This window comes from the organism of the source record quoted next, unplaced genomic scaffold (assembly GCF_019419815.1).
Source record: "Pyrus x bretschneideri cultivar Hongxiangsu unplaced genomic scaffold, Pyrus_bretschneideri_v1 Contig116, whole genome shotgun sequence".
NCBI classification, from domain to species: domain Eukaryota; kingdom Viridiplantae; phylum Streptophyta; class Magnoliopsida; order Rosales; family Rosaceae; genus Pyrus; species Pyrus x bretschneideri.
The window spans coordinates 438,757-452,426 of NW_025999409.1; the positions used below are offsets into that span (position 1 = coordinate 438,757).

At 39.5% G+C, this 13,670-nt stretch overlaps 1 long non-coding RNA gene across 4 annotated transcripts; it reads left to right on the forward strand.

The window, feature by feature from the left end:
- Nucleotides 1-504: 504 nt before the first annotated feature.
- Nucleotides 505-10,898, forward strand: LOC125474050. Of its 4 annotated transcripts, XR_007255801.1 has the most exons (8): nucleotides 505-660; nucleotides 844-915; nucleotides 2,021-8,366; nucleotides 8,456-8,835; nucleotides 8,919-9,028; nucleotides 9,119-9,212; nucleotides 9,293-9,361; nucleotides 9,523-10,898. It is a non-coding gene; the product is annotated as an uncharacterized LOC125474050 (long non-coding RNA). The 4 variants fall into 4 exon arrangements; XR_007255798.1 differs by having other exon boundaries at nucleotides 9,293-10,898; XR_007255799.1 differs by having other exon boundaries at nucleotides 8,112-8,366; nucleotides 9,293-10,898.
- Nucleotides 10,899-13,670: the final 2,772 nt, after the last annotated feature.

Below are 13,670 nucleotides of genomic sequence, written 5' to 3' on the forward strand. Positions count from 1 at the left end.
TGAAGATCTGTTCATCAACTGTTCATCCTAAGATCAAGCCGCAACGGCCCTTTGGATCAACAACATCAATAAATCCGCATAATTGTTCATCCCTAGACCAAACCCCCGACGGCCCTTTGGATCAACAACCCATCCACATATCTACATTTTACGAAGATAGAATCAGAGGCTAAATTCGTAGAAGAGATTGTAACCCCAAAATCAATAAAAAATATATTTTGTACACGTGTTCTTGTTTTAGGAATTTTCGTGTTCACAATTATACCAAACAACAAGCGGAACAGGGGTAATTTCGTCATTTAATCTTTTAGTTCCTTGCTGTCATGCGCTTACCAAACACAGAATGAAACAATTGTCCTGTCCCGTCATGCGCATACCAAACATAAGGTTCCGTTTCATTCCGTCATGTTCCATCCTATTCCGTCCCATCCCATATCAAACGGTACCTTAATCCTCATCCTCGGTCCTCTTCTCCCTTATTTACACGAGACTCTCTTTCTCTAACTATGCAACCTCTCTTTCCTTCACTCTCTCTAGCCGAGTGCCAAACCACCATAACCTTCACCATCCAAGAGAAATTTGTCTCTCAAAATATCACAACCCCACTCTGTGAAGCTTGGTGAGCATGGTGCTGCCTTTGCATGTGAAAATCGTTACTAGGTAAGGCACGAACTCACTACACAGGCATTCTGCAAGTTTAAGTGCGAACTTGAAAGAACTGAGCCTAATCGAGCTCGAGATCATCTTCAATATTTTCCAGTTAGGGAATTCGTACTTGGAATCTTAGTTTTAATTAGAAACTCAAAGGTTTTAACTCTGGAAATCCTTTGTGCAACTCTCCAGTTTTCCGGTGAAGATGTCTAGTGAAGCTTCATCAAATCCAGGATGGGTTCAACTCGAAATCTTCATGTTTTGGTAAGTACTCTGAACTTTTGGTATGATTTTGGTGAAGATCCAAAATGGATCTGAGGTTTTTAACCTCCACAATTCGGTTCTAGAAAACGGTGAAACAATAAACCCTTTCCAAATCAGTCCCAAATCAACTCATATCGAGGATTAGGTAAATTTCTAAAACTTGTTGTACAATTCTGTGAAAATTTGGATGAAGAATCGAGCTGATTCGAACTCTGGTTCGAGTTCTAAGTCTTTCCTGGAGCTTTGGCGATGGTCAACGGTGTCGCCGTTAACTTTAATGGCGACAAGCAATGGCGTCCGTTAGACATAACATAATCTTCAATGGAAATCAGATATATTCCATTAAACCTTAAACTATATCCGATGACCGGCTCGTGGCCACCGGCACGGTGACTGCAGCTTTACTCGCATGACGGCGTGCAACGGCGGCACGTCCACTTGCGCGTGATGGCGTGCGACGCCACCATGGGGGTTTGTGGCAGCGTGCATGGAACTCAGACCTACTATAAGTTTTTTGATGTCCCGAATCGCGTAGCGCCGTCTGTTTAGGCTAATTCAAAGCTGTTAATAAAATTGTGAAATGTTATAATAGGCTTAGTAAATCTAATTGTTATTTTATAGGTGCAATTATAAAGGTTACAATTATGGACAAAGGCACCTATTATGGATTATGCTCGCATTATCAATGAGTGGACACATTGGTGATTTATTTCCACCACATGGTCATCATGTGATATTTTGTATAGCTATGGTCGTAAATTATTTATAGGTGTTATATTTCTTGCAGAGGCTAGATTACTTATTGATACCGGTAGAGAACTCAGCTAGTAGACTAGCATACCCTGCATGCTATACTTATGTTAGTAGATGCTAGTGCGATTAATTGAATACATGTATGATTACTGAAAATTTTGGTACATGAATTGGTTGTGATTTTCATTTACTATTATGGTACTAAATACTATTATGTAGTCTTCCAACTATGTATGTATTTCCAAAACGGGGGTTAGTACGTTGCAAATTATTTTACTTGATAAATGATTATAATCTACTCACACTTTGTTTTACGCCCCCCCCCCCCCCTTCTCAACAAAACACCACCAAGGATCTAGCAAGAGCAAGTCGTGCGTTGAGGAGGACAATTGAGCTTAGCAGTAGTGCAGGCTTCATACTTCATATTAGTTGGAGAGTTTCACTTTTGCTTTGTCGATATCTATTTATAGTCAATTGTACGAACTACTTTTGATTATATAAATGGCACAACACAATACTTTTATGATTTACTGTTGTATGCACTACTGCTATGCTCTCATCGATGTGATATAAAAATGAAATTTAGTTCTAGCATGTGTCCCCAAGTGGGGAGGTTGTGCAAGAACTTACCTAATAGTTTAAATAATTAATAAGTGGGCCTTTCGGTTCGAAATAATTCACATCACAATTTCCTTGCTTATGCTTTGTCATTAAGTTGATAGTCTTTCGTCACATTTATGGTGGGGTTTTATTATCAATTTAGTGTTGGCCAGCACATTTTCACTCTTGGCTAGAAGGCTATTCGGCTCGAGGTGTTTCGGTTTGGTATCAAAGCATGGTTAGTAGAATATACATTCGCATCGGATGATGCCAGTATTTGTGCTACAATTTTAAGGTCGACTTAATAGAAAATTTCTATTTAGGTGTATGTGTTGTTCCCGGTTTACAGCCAGTGACAGAGCTAGGATTTTACATGAGGAGGGGCCTCATTTAATGTTACAAAAATAGATAATGTTTACGAAAGGGTATAATGCATGCTTGGAGTTGTGATCTAATTAAATTTTTTTGAGGCGCTAAATGCTTTTTCCATGTTAAAATTAATCTTCCAATATCAAGCCAATATAGAGAGTAGTTAATCAAGATTAAAGAGGATTAAAAGAAATTAACCTTCCAATATCAAGTCAATGAAAAATACTAGGGGATCATGTTTTTAGATCATATTATTAGTAAAAAGTTAAAGCGAACACAGAGATTTACAAACCTTAACATTGTTTTCGGTTGAAAATTTGGAGGGCAAAATTCATGAAATTCAACAAGGGAAGGAGGAAAAGCTCAAAGTTTATTATTCTTTAGGTTGACAATATAAAAGAATATCTTATGATAAAACTAAAGTATATTTTAGATTTTAATTTTAAGAGTTATTGACTTGTATACAAAATAAGAGTTAGATTTAGTTTTAGGATGAGTGTCGTTGGGTGAAAAGAAAAAAAGACCTCTTGTTTTAATTATTGGTGAATAGAATTCAAAAGTTTTGTGTAAACTAAAAGATGTATAATACTAAGTTTAAAAAAAAAAATATATATATATATATATATAATACTAAATATTTAGAAGGGCTTAAAGAGTAGGCCTAGGCCTATGCTAGGCATATATTGCCTCCGCCCCTATTTACGACAGTTAGTTGAGGCGTTAGCCCAACTAATTCCCATTGGAAAACTAAAGTCGTACTCGGACAGAGATTGTTGTGAGTCATGAAGCCTATTCAACTGATGACCGAAGGTCAGATGAAGAAGCCTAATTTTGGCTGAATTACGGGAATAATGTCGTGGAAGTTACGAGATGTCTGGAGAATCAGAAGGTGTGCACCACGGCATTTTCGTGTCAGGAGTGCTAAGAAGTTTTGAAAAGCAGAAAAGAGGACGATATCGATGAACACACTTGCGATATGGGAATTGTTAAAGGCAAAAACTCAAGATTAATTTCTTAAGTCCTAAATTTCACATGATGCAGAGACGAAAGTTTCCATCGCTTGAGTAAGGAGACATGTCGGTAGCCAATTAAGAGCAGGACTTCCGGAGATTTATTAAGTTATGTCTGCGATTCAGAAATAACATGAAGAAAAGGAGAACTAGTTTATAGTGGAATTAACCCGGGATTTCGTGTTTATTCTGTGGTTTATGGAGTTATTTAGGAAGCTGCTTTCTGCTTAGCTAAGAAAGCAGAGCAAGTAGTAATTGTAAGAAGAAAGAAAAATAAGCAGTGAAGACGGCATTTAAGAACAACTTTAGAGGTCTACAAACGGTGGATCTAATTTGACTACTCCTCGGTGAGTAGGGTTTGGATTGGTAATACACTTTCCTTGAAAATGGATCGCGGAGTGGTTTCTCCTCGGAAGGATCTTATTTCCTTATGCACTACATGTTTCATTTACCACAATGGCAACGGTCGAACCGAAACAATTTTACATTTTAATGATGGTCAACTAGGACATTAGTGGAAGAATTTCTAAATTCTAATTTGAATATTGGGATGCCTTTTGGTATGATTTAGTATTCGGACTATGGTCATGGAATGTTTCCATGCTCGCTCTATCTGTTAGTTCAATCAACTTACTTCTCCAAGATAACAACCTTTTCTACAGTGACAAACTTAAAGTGTAACTTTGAATGGACGTGGCTTAGGCGGAAGACAAGATAGGAGAAATGAAGAACAGTATGCGTTCGGTGGTCGCAACTCGACTAGAGTCAGCAATTCGGATGATGCAACTTAGGGACATGTGTTGTTAGGAACCAGCAATAGGCTTTTGAATATTCGAACATGATCACGGTTAAGTGGGAATCTTACGTGGATATTCTACTTGAATATTTTACTTTGTATTCCTTTTCCTTTTCCTATTCTTTTCTAGATGGCGCGTCTTCCCAGTGAGTGGCGGCGTGTGGGGACCCTAAGACCTACTTTAGATTTTTCGACAGTCCCAAATCAATTGGCACAATCCATAGGCTAATTCAAAGCCGTTAATCACATTAAGGAGACAAAATTTGTGAAATGTTAGAATATGCTTAGTAAAGCTAAGTTTTATTTTATAGGTACAATTATAAACAAAGGTACCTATTATGAATTATACTCGCATTATCGGTGAGTTGATTCCTTCAAAAACTACATTTTCGATTAAATGGCTTTGAGAAATGATTTATTTATCTAGTCTTTAAATGAGATTCAAATAGAAATTGATTTATGATGAATTTATATGTTTTGAAGCTAGTTAAGGATGAGACATATAAAATTGGTCAACGGCCATAAAATCTAATTTGTCAATATTAGTGATTTATTTTCACCACATGGTCATCATGTGATATTTTATATAGCTATGTTCGACCGTAATAGCCTAGTTTGGCCGTCTTGGCTCTGAGCGTGCAGGTTGCTGAATGATCGCCCCAAACTCTTTCATGAATTTCCTAGAAGACTTGTACCATGGATAGGGTAAAGAAAAACCTCATTTGTAGAGTTTGTTGTCAATAATGGTGTACCTAGCCACTCAAAACCGTACACATGGAGATTCACGTATGTCTTCAGGGAATGACCCATGACATATGTCGTCAAATATTAGGGTTATCCAAGTGTCTTTCTCGTTCAACTCCGCCACTGAGCTCTTAGGGCGTAGGATACTAGGCTCGTCTAAGTGCTCAATAAGTAACAAGCACTTAATCTCCCCCTCAGACGCAGATGTCAGCCTTACCTTGTGAAAAGCTTTACCAACTCCCTTGCTGCTTCCACGTAGGCCATTATGTTTCCGTCTCAGGACTTGAACTCGTCATTTATCTTATTCACCACCAGTTGTCAATCACTATAAACTTGGGCATACTTAGCCCCTAGCTCCAGAGCAAGTTGTAGTCTTGTTCGGGTTGTATTTCTAGATCTAGTCCCTTGCATAACCCCCTAGGAAAATGGCTATTTCTTGCCTGTCGGACAAGATTTTGCTTCTTGGTGTGCTGCAAGACGAGTTTATAGTTAGTTCGAAAGGTGTCCTTGGGGGCCCTTTGGTGTAGGCCTCGAGGCTCACAATCAAAACTAACAAAGATCTAAGCATGCCACTGTTATTTTTGTATAACAGATTGTTGAATATGTGTAAATTAGGTTGGTTACTTGTGCCTCAAGTTATTTAGACTTCTTATTTATCAAAGGATTGTCGCAGATGGGTTAAGTCTACATGAAGGTCTTTTTCTTGCCTTGTAAACAAGGACTTTTAATTTATAACATTGTATGTCCAAAATGAAGGGGTTTCAGGGCCCTTCCAACCGTTTCCTCGATCAAAGTTTGCTTTAATGAAAATAGGTTTATTAACTTATCCATATTTGATTTGCAAAATGAAACTTTTAAGTGTAAAATAGTTGAAAATGATTTAAATACATGAAGGAAAATGCATTAAACGACAGATCTACTACATATAAGTACAAACAAAAGAGATTCGAGCAAGATTTAACCTTGTTGGGCAAGGTTGAACTTCTTGCAACCACTTCTCTTTGTGTTTATAGAGGTTTGTATACTGAGAGGGATGAAAAGTAAATAGGTTTTACTAAATGAATCAGTACTACAACACTAAGGGAAGGTAGTTGAGCTTCTAAACTCAACAAAATATGGCTTTCTAAGGAGAAATACAGCTAAAAATGGTAGAATCTGGACAAAGTGCAGCTTTCTAGGTATGAACTTGTTTGAGAACAAAGTTTGGATGTCTTTTGATTGATTGGTTGAGTGTTCTTGTCTCTGGTGTCTTTCTCTGCTTTTATAAACAATTTGGCTCGACTATCCCATCTTTACCTTTAACTTATAACTTTCGGAGGGCAGTGAGTGATCACTTACTTGCTCATCCATACCCTTAAAAAGTGCTTTTTGGCTGGTGGTGAGGTGCTTTATGTTGCCCATCACTTCAAACATAGGCATATGGCCTATGCCTTTGCTAAAATAGCTTTTAATTCCTCTCAGGCCTATCGACTTGCCTAAGCTCAATCTTCTATTTGCTTTTGCATCTTTGGGCCTCCATTATCATAAAGCCCATGATCTCCAATCTTAACTAACTGCTTGTTAAATAACCTTTATTTAAATTTCCTCGGTTATCACTTACAGCAAACTCATATCTCTTAATTTCCAGAACCCTTGAACCTCTTGCATTCTCTGCCCTTTCTTGCCATTTGCCTTCAATCACTCTTATTTTTCTCCCTCGAAATCAATCATGGCCCCCAAACTACGCCTTGAATGAGAATCTGGAGAGGGGATGGTCAATTTGCGCTGTTGGCTTAACGGCTTTCATCGCCCTCGGGCTGGCCTGAACCTGTCCATCTTCTTCTAGGAGGAAAGGGTACATTCTCTAAGGCTTGCCTAGACTGTCTCGAGTCCCAATTGTAGTGGAAAACAACATGCATGCTGCCCATTGTTTACCCCCAACCCCTATTCCACCAAGGGTGGGATTTTTGCCTCCAAGTGGTCAAATTTTAGGGAGGTTTCCCTCTTATGAAGGACAAGGCTTGGTCTCAGTGGGTGGACGAGCTAGAACCTATTTGGAAGCAAAAATGGATGGTGAATGGCATCTACGAGTTGATCATGATGTCAAATATCACTATCCCAATCAAGCACAAGCTCTTGTCAACTGTCTTGCTCTTCTGGAACAATGGGACCAACACATTCGAATTCAGAATAGGTCTCATGACTCCCACGATCTTGGACATGGCTCAAGTCTTCAGCTTGAGGCCTTCGAGCAAATGTGTGGATATCACACATGACTGGTCATCACCTTCTTGCCTAACCATTGAAAGCTCGGAGGACTCCAATGTTAATCACTTATCTAGAGTACAATTCCTTCACCTTTAAAAGCTACAAGACATCCTTCGTGGGCTTCATTCCCTTTGCCAAGAAGATGTTCAGCCCACCTTCCCCAACTGCAGACAGAGCCTAGAACACATGTATTTCTTCCTTTATTGGTTGAATAAGCATGTGTTCCCTAACAAATCGAATGGGGTAAAGCTGGAGTGGATCCCCTTGGTGGAGGCACTACACTCATTTGATGATGTTATCATAAGGTCATTCATTCTAGCACATCTCTATCACCTTTTCCACAAAATGACCAAGTGCGAGCCATTTGAGACCAACGTTAACATCGCTACTTAGATAGTGCAGCTCTGGCTCCAGTGGTACTTCCTCGAGTTTTGGGCTGCTAATCTGGAGTTCCTTGAGGAGGATTCCAGTAGCTCATGCAAGAAGTTTATCAGCTGCATCCAACAAAGAGACCTGGCCTTGGAGGTTTGAAGTGATAAAGTAGGGTACGAGCACAGGCTAGAGATCTGTTATCCCAACTTCTGTGCTAGATAACTGGATTCAGGTAGGCACTTTCAATGTTCTTCTTCGACTCTTTTCACTGTAAGACCTCATATTGCCTTTGTTCTCCATCTAAGGTCACCTTTCGGGCAACGCAGCGCAGTCTTGAGGTGATGAGTAGGATTACCCACAAGCTTGTGGCCCTAAATTTCGAGTGCACTCCTTAGTTTGCCATTTGGTGGGAGGCCAAGTGGTCGAAGAAGTACGATAGAGACATCATAGAAGCCCATGACAGTCTCTTTAGTCAAGTCTTCTTCAAATCTCACCCCAAGAAGGACAAGTTCGAGAACTGGAATAAGACTATCAACCAAAAGAACCGCTTCTACTCATAGGTAAGTCACCTTACTTCTATTGTCCTCTTCTACATAATGTTTTGATACTCTGTGGTTAGTTAATTCTTTTCTTGATTTTGCACCCCAAGGCAACATTGAGGAAGTGGATGTTGGGCAAAAAGAGGATATTAATGATGCCTTGGTTCTTCAAGAGGCTACTGTAGAGGAAGCTAGGCAAAAAGTAGGGTTTAGCCATGCTTCTGGGGATACTAAGGAGATCTCCAAGCTATTTAGTGAATCAGAGGCTAAGGCTAGGCCTAAATTCGAGACAAAAGCCCCTCGTCGGGCGAAGGCTTCTGTGGTGAAGTCGTTGGAGTCTGAGCTGAGGAGAGGTCCCAAGCTCAACTTGCCTTACCTAGCCCGAGAGTTACTTATACAAAGACAATGACTAGGTCTCAGATTTCCCAGGCCTCCAAACCCTCATCTGCCCATCTAGTTAAAGCGGGCAGGAAGAAACATAAATCCTCCAGTAAGTGATTCAGCTTTGGTTCCTTTCTTTTAATTTTGATTTTGCTAAGTTTTAAACTAATCCCTTCTATTTTTTGTAATCAGAGCCTTCTACCACTAAGAAACCTGCCCCCACTTCCAAATAGTCACAATCAGGTGTTGAAGTGCAACCAAGTGACAAGAAGGTCCTCACCAATATTCTCGAGGAGTTGAAGGTATAATCTCTCAAACCTTGAGTACTAAATTAATTTTGAAGTTCTCTCTCCTTCATACTCTTGCTAATTCTTTGCTGTCTATTAATATAGGATACCAAAGCAAAGGGAACCTCGTAGTGCGAGCCTTCTTCTCATCCAGCCCAATCTGCGCATATTTCCCCTCATCGGGGCTAAGCCCTCAGAGGTATAGTTCTTTCCTTTGATACTAGTTAGGTTGTATTTCTAAATTCCAAAGGCTTAATATTTACTTATGTTATTTTTTAGGCAAAGGGAGGCACTTCTACATCTCAAGTCGGGCAAACACCAGCTTCTACTTCTTTCACTTCTCATCTGGTAATGGTGGTGATCCCCACTTCTTTGTTCAATCCCACAACTTGGGAGATGCTTCATTACATAGAGGATGACAACACTTCTATAAGTTTTTTTTCCTTAAGTCCTTCTGAGTTTTCTTTTAAGTTTCTTCATTAACTTACAACCTGTATTATCTTTGCTAGTATTCTATAGTACACAAGACCACCCATCTATCAACACCAACCTTTAGGGAACTTATAGTCCCCTAGATACCTGTTGTCTCTGAGGTGACCAGCCCCAAGGCTTCCCAAGCTTCCTCTCGGGCCAGCTAGCCTACTTCTCCTAAGTCAACTGCATCAGCAGAACCCCCTCCCAAAGCTTAAGGCTCAGCTCAGATATACAAGTTCTTTCATTTATGTTCTTTTTTTAGTTTAGTTATAGACTAACCCACTAACTTGTCTTTTCTTGGTTTAACAGGCTTCTGATGAGGATTTGGGCAAGTCTCCCTAGCCGGTAATGAGCAAGGCGGTCCTCCCTCAGCCTCCCAAGGTTTTTGGAGTCATAGGGATCCCCATCCCTCGACCTAGAAAAGTTGTTGCTGCTAGTTCATAGTTTTTCCCCTTCATTTCTATTGAAGCTGCCATTGCTGCTGTTGCCTCTAAGGGTGCTGGAGTAATGTTTCCCCATCTAGTATCTATTCCAGTCATGGCTTCCTTGCCCGAACTAATGAAAGAGTTTAGGAAAATCAAGACAAAGATGAAGTCTTCAAAGCGCCTCTCCGCACCTCAACATCTTCAAGATCTGTAGAGAGTCTTCAAGGAATGGATGCAGAAGGATTTCACAGCCTCCTTTAGCCTCAAGGCACTTCAGATACTGAGAAAGTCCTCACTGAATTGTACAAGGCTCAACAAATGTCAAAGGTTCAATATGAGTTCTTTCTTTCTTTCTTGGAGAATTTGAAAGCTGTAAGGGACCAATATCTTTGGGCAGAAAGGCAAGCAAATAAAGTGAAGTGTTATAAGGAGAAGCACTCCAGAACTTCCAACTCCTTGCAGTAACTAGTAAAAGCGAGCTTGGCTATGGTGGTTGTTGCTAAGATCCAGAAGTTGGAGGAGCAACTTTCTATACAACTAAAGGTTGATTAGATAACTCTATCAAGCAAACTATATCAGAAAATTGAGGAAGTGAAGAAAGTCAATCTTGAAGTGGAAGATTCCTAAGCTCAACTAACCAACAATAACATCGCCTTAAGGGAGCCGGGCATAATCTTTACTATTATGCAGACCTATCATTCTAGGATAGATGCCTTAGCAAGGGATGTAAACTTGTTAGGCTAGGATCTCTTGTAACCTTTTGAAGCCTTACTGAACTTACATTGATTTCCATAAAGAGTACAACATCTTGCCTGAAGGTTAATGCATAAAAGGTGGTCCTAGTTCCTGCCTTCTTTGAGGTTTTGTAAGCCTAAATAGTATCTCCCAACTTCTTATGCCAAATAGTATCTCCCAACTTCTTATGCCACCTTTCTGGACTATCTACCACCATTCTCTTAATGATATTCACCAAAATCTTATTGCTAGCTTCTGCTTGACCATTGGATTAAGGATAATAAGGGCTAAATTGGACTATCTTTATCTTGAACTTGTCTGCAAACTATTATATTTCTTTTGATATAAATGACGACCTTCTGTCTGTAATAATTATCTCGGGCACCCCATATCTTTGTAGGATCTTAGCCTCAATGAACTTCTTCACAACAGCTGAATTGATGGTCTTTACAGTTAAAGCTTCTACTCATTTAGTAAAGTGATCAATTACCATAATTATGAAGGTGTGCCCCTTACTGGAAGCTGGGTATATTTTCCCGATGAAGTCTATTGCCCACCCTCTAAAAGGCCATGGTTTCACTATCAGATTCAAAAACACTGATGGTAAATGCTGAAGGGTTCCATGTCTCTAACATTCTTCACACCTTCTAGCATAGGTCTTACAATCTTTTTCCATATTAGGCCAAAAGTAGCCCTACCTTCTTAGCAACCACCTCATCTTTGTTTCATCTTGATGCGCTCCACAAGTGCCTTCATGTACTTCAGCCATCACCCTCCTTAACTCTTCCATGCCTAAGCATTTCAACAAAAGCCCATCTAGAGTCTTTCTTAGCAAGGTATTGTCGCACATAACAAACTTGCTTGCTGCCTAATCTTCTTACCCGTGGAGGAAGAATGGTCTTTTAAGTATTGAATGATGCAGGTTCTCTAGTCTTCTATCACTGGTTCTTTGGTCATTACATCTAGGCTGAACCCTCTCTCAAAGATAGAAACGAGATTTCTTCTTTGTATTTCTATATTCACCTCAAACATTCTTTCTTGAATCTATGCTCTAGAAGCCATTTATGCCATCTCAGTCGTAATTAAATTTACTTCTCTAAGGACATGATTGATTGATACTTTACTACCCCAATAGTTTAGCAACTGAGTAGCTGCTAAATAATAACCTGCCATTGTGAGATGTCTGCATTTGTACTCCACATTCAACTGATTAATCACCAACTCAGAATCCCCATATATTTCGACCTCATTTACCCCCAACTCTATTTGGATTTCTAAACTAATAATCAATGCCTCGTACTCTACCCTATTGTTGGTAACCTAGAAGGAATGAGTAGCGATTTTGAATTCCCTTTGGATCAATGATGACAATCCCAACTCCTGCAGCATGTTGAGTGAAAGACCCATCAAAATATAACTTCCAGAGAGTGATCCATAGGCTAGTTATTCTCTTTACTTCTTGTTGGATCCATTCTTCCATGCCCAAATGAGCTTTACTTGGTGGGCACCAAAGGCTGGCCACTTCTAGAGTTCCAGAGATGCTGACAAGTCCCTCTTTAGAGTCTTGGTGCTCAGAATGGAAGTCTGTAATTGATTGCCCTTTCATTGCTCTTTGAGGTACATACTGAAAACTGAACTCAAATAATGCTAAATTCACTTTCTAATTCTTCCAATTAGCATTGGCTTAGACATTATGTATTTAATCACATCAGTCTTGGCAATTATATGGATATGGCAAGGCAACGTGTAATGCCTTAATTTGTAGGCAGTGAAGTATAAAGCTAAACATAGCTTCTCAACTGGGTTATATCTTGTTTCTACCTCAATAACGATCTTATTGAGGTAGTATATTGCTTGCTCATTCCCCCTTCATTGTTTTGAGCCAATAAACTTCTTAATTATTTCTCAAATGCAGAGATGTAGAGTTTCAAAGGTTTTCCCATATGAGGGGGCATGAGCATTGGTGAAGACTAACTTTTACTCTGTCAAAAGCTTCTCAGTGTTGTGGGACCCACTCGAATTTATTTTGATTCTTTAATCTTAATAAAGGAGTTAACGATTGGATCTTGCTCGCCAAATTAGCAATGAATCTCCTTAAAAAGTTAATCTTCCCTAATAGCCTTTGTAATTGCACTTTGTTGGTGGGGGAAGGTGACTCCATTATAGCCCGAGCTTTGTTCTTGTCTATGTCCACACCTTTCTGATGAAATAGGAATCCCAAAAAGTTGCCCTATATAACCCTCAAAGGCACATTTCTTAGGATTCACCTTTAACTTATGAGTCTACATTCGTACTAGGGCTTGTCTGAGGTCTTCCAGGTGCTACTCATCAATTTTTTTACTTCACCACAATGTCATTAATGTATACCTCCATGTTATGCCCTATTTGATCATGAAAAATAGCATTCATTACCCTTTGGTAGGTAGCACAAGCATTTTTCAGCCCCAATGGCATGACTACGTATTTGTATGCTCCTACATGTCCTGGGCTTCTAAATGTTATTTTATGTATGTCTTCTTTAGCCATTTTTATTTGATTATATCCAGCATTCCCATCTATAAAATATAGAACTTCATGTTTTGCAACTGCATCTATGGACAGGTCAGCCTTAGGCATGGGGTACTCATCTTTAGGCGTGACTTCATTAATGTTTCTATAGTTGACACAACATCGGATAGTGTTAGTTATTGCTTTTAATATAAGTACAATGTTAGCCAACCACTCAACATAGCAAACCTAATAAATTCTGCGTTTACCGGCCTCTTAATCTCTTCCTTGACTTTTCTTCTATTTCCTTCGACACTTTTCTTGATGCTTGCTTCACAGGTCTGTACCCATCTTTGATAGGCATTCTGTGCTCCACTAAGCTAGCGTCCGATCCAGGCATCTCCATGTAATACCATGCACAATAGTCTTTGAATTCATACAAAAGGTCAACTATTTTTGCCCGATCTCCAGCCTCTAACAAGCCACTGATTTTGTATCAGGCCTTGGATCCTCCTCTGTCCCCAAATTAATGGTTT